The sequence below is a fragment of the Gossypium arboreum genome, chromosome 3, assembly GCF_025698485.1.
Source record: "Gossypium arboreum isolate Shixiya-1 chromosome 3, ASM2569848v2, whole genome shotgun sequence".
Classification (NCBI taxonomy): Eukaryota; Viridiplantae; Streptophyta; class Magnoliopsida; order Malvales; family Malvaceae; genus Gossypium; species Gossypium arboreum.
The window spans coordinates 82,219,910-82,224,847 of record NC_069072.1 but is presented as its reverse complement, the minus strand read 5'-3'; the positions used below and the strand labels follow the sequence as shown (position 1 = coordinate 82,224,847).

Genomic DNA, 4,938 nt, shown 5'->3' with positions numbered 1-4,938 from the left:
CTCGAATGTGCTGGTCATGTAATTTCTTAAGTCTTTCCTTGAGTAATCTAGCATTTTCATATGAGAACATCTGGAATTCTTCTAACTCGTTGAGATGGAGCATCTATTTCTCTTTAGCAAGCTTAAGATCCAAGTTGAGTTGTTGAAAAGGCCAGTAAGCTTTGTGCTTTAACTTCAAGGGCAGATGATAGGCTTTCCTAAAGACCAACTTATAGGGTGACATCCCTAAAGGTGTCTTGTATGTTGTCATGTAGGCCCATAAAGCATCATCTAGTCTTTTGGACCAATCTCATCGGTTCAGGCAAACTACCTTCTCGAATATGCCTTTGATATTTTTGTTTGCCAGTTCAAATTGCCCATTCGTCTTCGGGTGGTAAGCTATGGCAACCTTGTGCTTCATTCCATGTTTTTCGAATAACTATTTCAACTACTTGTTCTCAAAATAGGACCCTTCATCGCTAATGATGGCTCTTGGGGTTCCAAACCTTGTGAACACATGCTTCTGCCAAAACTTCATCATAACCTTAGCATCCTTTGTCAGATATGCCTCAGCCTCAACCCATTTAAACACATAGTATATTGCTACCAATATGCACTTATGACCAAAAGACGAAGGAAAAGGACTGGGAAAGGCAATACCCCAAACATCAAATAATTCTACCTCAATGATGTTTGTTTGAGGCATATCATTTCTACTGGTGATGTCTCCAACCCTTTGGCATCAATCACAACTCTATATGTAAGCAAATGCGTCTTTAAATAGTGTTGGCCAAAAGAATCCAGCTTGCAATACTTTAGCCGCAGTACGTTTACCCCTAAAGTTTCCCCCACTCGGAGCTGAGTGGCAATGATATAGAATCTTATGTACTTTATCTTCTGTCATGCATCTCCTGATCATTTGATATGTACACTTTTTAAGCAAGTATGGCTGTTCCTAGAAAGAGTACTTCACATCGTGAAGGAACTTTTTCTTTTGATGATACGTCTTATCAATCGGCATCAAACCATTAGCTAAATAGTTAGCAATATCATCAAACCAAAGGGTATTATGGACATGACTTACCTTCAGTATATGTTCATTTGGAAATGTCTCTTGGATGGGTATAAATGGAGAATTCCCTTCTTGCGACTCCAATCTGGACAAGTGGTCTGCTACTTGGTTTTCTACTCCCTTTCGATCTTGGATTTCTAGATCAAAATCTTGAAGTAGAAGTATCCATCGAATCAGTCTCAACTTAGCATCTTTCTTGGTAAGTAAGTTCTTAATTGTCGAGTGGTCTGTATAGGCAGTAACCTTGGTACCTACAAGATAAGATCGAAACTTGTCAAAAGAAAACACAATACCAAGTAACTTTTTCTCTGTTACCGTATAATTCAGTTGAGCTCCTGTTAGAGTCCAACTTGCGTAGTAGATGGGATGAAAAACTTTGTTCCTTCACTGGCCTATGACAACTCCTATCGTGAAGTCACTTGTATCACACATCATTTCAAATGACAAATCCTAGTCTGGTATGAAGATTATGGGTGTCGAAACTAATCGACTGTTCAAATCTTTGAAAGATCTTAAGCACTCCTCATCAAATTTGAACATCGTGTCCTTCTCCAATAATTTGCATAAAGGTTTACCAATTTTAGAGAAGTCCTTTATAAATCTTCGATAAAAACCGGCGTGGCCCAAAAAGCTCCCAACACCCTTTACAGATGTTAGAGGTGGGAGTTTCTCAATAGCGTCTACCTTTGCTTTATCTACCTCGATTCCATGTCTCGTTAACTGATGCCCTAAAACAATACCTTCTTATACCATGAAATGGCACTTTTCCTAGTTGAGTACAAGGTTTGTTTCTTTGCATTACTTTAGTATCTTGGCTAGATTGGCTAGACAATCATCATATAATATATTAGAATACTAAAAAATCATCCATAAAGACTTCCAAGTATTTCTCAACCATATTAGTAAAAATAGACATCATACATCTTTGAAATGTAGCAGGTGTATTACATAAACCAAATGGCATGCGTCATTATGCAAATGTACCATACGGGCAGGTGAATGTTGTCTTGTGTTGATCTTCCAGTGCTACTGTAATCTAATTATACCCCGAGTATCCATCAAGAAAATAGTAATAGTCTCACCCCGCAAGTCTATCCAGCATCTGATCCAAAAACGGCAAAGGAAAGTGATCTTTCCTAGTCGCTTTGTTCAGCTTCTGGTAATCGATGCAAATTTCCATCCCGTAACCATTCTAGTTGGTATCAACTCATTATTCTTGTTCTCAATGACCATAATACCACATTTCTTTGGTATGCACTAGACCAGACTTTCCCACGAACTGTTTAAGACGGGGTAAATTATAGCCGCATCTAACCACTTGATGATTTCCTTTTTTACAACGTCCTTTATGATGGGGCTCAGTATTTGTTGTCCATCAATCATTCCTTTTCACCATCTTCCAAGAAGATCTTGTGCATACATACAGACGGACTAATACTGTGAATATAGGCTATGGTCCAGCCCATAGCCTTCTTGAATTGTTTCAATACTAATATGAGTTTCTCTTCTTTCTCAATGGTTAATTTAGCTGAAACAATCACAGGTAAAGTAGAAGCATTACCTAAATAAACATATTTTAATTATGGAGGAAGTACCTTGAGTTCTAATTTAGGTGGCTCCTCAATTGATGCTTTTGGTTCGACATAATCTCCATTCTCTAACTCCAAAGATTCAAAGCGGGATTTCGGATTAAATCCCCTTTGATTAGCTTCTAGCAAAGCTAAGTATTCATCCTCTTTACCATTTGGAGGGTTTGATGTCAAAATTTGTTCTAATGGTTCCTCAACATAGTTGAGTTCCTTTTCCATGATTAATTCCTCTAAATCTGAGATTGCAGAACAATCATCAATTGAGTCAGGAAACCGCATAAACTTAAAAACATTAAATGTTGCTTTATCGTCCTGAACACGCATAGTAAGCTCACCCTATGCACATCAATAAGGGTCCTTCTGGTTGCTAAGAAAGACCTTCCTAGGATGATTGGCACTTTTTTGTCTGTTTCAAAGTCTAGAACCACAAAGTCAACAAGAAAAATAAATTTGCCTACACATACCAATATGTCCTCGATTTTTCCTTCTAGATGTGCTAAGGATCGATCTATTAATTGAAGTGTAACCGTAGTAGGTCTAACTTCACCTATCCTCAATTTTCTAAATATTAACATGGCCATTAAGTTGATACTAACACCCAAGTCACATAGTGCCTTACCACAATATGTTGCTCCAATGTTGCAAGGTATGGTAAAACATCCAGGATCCTTCAACTTTGAGGGTAGTTTCTCTTGAAGGTATGCACTGCATTCCTTTGTCAGGGCCACCATCTCAAATTCTCCAAGTCTTCATTTTTTAGACATGATATCCTTCATGAATTTGACATAGTTCAGCATTTTTTCAAGTGCTTCAACCAACAAGATGTTGATATGAAGCTGCTTGAGTACATCAGGAACTTCTTAAATTGAATTTCCTACTTCTGCTTCTGAAGTCTTTGAGGGTAGGGTGGTGGAGGCTTCCTTACTGGAGATGGTTGATTCGTCTTTTGTGGAAATTCTGCATCTAATGAAGTTGTTAGTTTATCAAAATTAGTTGGTTCAAAAGTTACCTTATCGAATTTTGTAGATTCAGGCTCTGGTGAAACTAGAATTTTAACACTCGATTGAACTTCCTCTAAGAATTGAGCATCAACGGGCTCCTTTTCAACTTCGACAATACTTTACAATACTCCTTCTCTGGATTTCTTAGATTCACCTCTAATGTCTTTCCTCTCCTTAATGTCAATGCTTTACAATACTCCTTCTCTGGATTTCTCAAATTCTCTGTATCACTAGGTAAAGCACCTTGTGGTCGGTTTCTGATTTTAGTTGCAAGCTAGCCTATTTGATTCTCCAAATTCCTTAGAGTGACGTCAGTTTTTCCATGTATGTCTTCAATAAGTTCTCTAAGCTATTGGATGGTTCAGCTTGGGTTGGTTTCTGAACTTGTTGGGGGAAACTAGGTGGCTAGGTCGGTCTAGGTTGGGCATAATTGTTGCTGGTTCCATCCTCTTGGATACTCTAGGAAAAATTCGGGTGGTTTCTCCACAATGGGTTATATAAATTGGATTGTAGTACTTGCCTTCCTCGATTTTGATTCTGGTTACCCATGTAATACACAGATTCTGGGTTCAACGGACATTCTTCAAATAAATTTCCTTCCTTAGAATAGAAATAAGCTACATTTTCAAATTGATTCGGTGGTTGTGCTGTAAAACTATTAAACCTATTAGTGGTAAAATCTTTAAGCATAGAGGTTATTGAGGATACTTGAGATGCGAGTGAAGTAAGAGCGTCTACTTCATGTATTCAAGCGACTCGTCTTCTTGATGCTACTCGATTGATTTACCATTGATAATTGTTGCTAGCAATCCTCTCAATGATTTCATAGGCCTCATTATAAGACTTAGAAAGGAGAGCATGATTAGCAGAAGCATCCACTACCATCCTCGTGTGGGCATTGAGACCATTATAAAACGTCTCAAGTTGGATACAATGTCGGATTCCGTGATGAGGGAACTTCCGTAATAATTCATTATACCTTTCCCATGTCTCATACAAGGACTCATTATCTATTTGTTGGAAAGCAGTGATCTCGTTCCTCAACTTAGCATTCTTGCTAGGTGGGAAATACTTCATGAGGAATCTTTCTGCTAACTCTTGCCATGTGGAAATTGAATTTGGTGGCAGTGATTTCAACCAGGCTCAAGCTCTGTCCCTTAGCGAATATGGGAATAGCTTCAATCATAATGCATCTTTGGGTACTCCGACTAACTTGAAAGAATCGCTCACCTCCATAACTAGTTTTAAGTGAAGATGAGGATCTTCGATAGGCATTCCATTGAATTGGCCCACTGTA

General features: G+C 38.3%; 1 non-coding gene across 1 annotated transcript; it reads left to right on the top strand.

Annotated features, from left to right (window-relative positions):
- Nucleotides 1-4,581: 4,581 nt before the first annotated feature.
- LOC128291350 (small nucleolar RNA R71) lies at nt 4,582-4,688 on the top strand. Its single transcript, XR_008281126.1, has one exon. It is a non-coding gene; the product is annotated as a small nucleolar RNA R71 (small nucleolar RNA).
- The last annotated feature ends 250 nt before the right edge of the window (nt 4,689-4,938 follow it).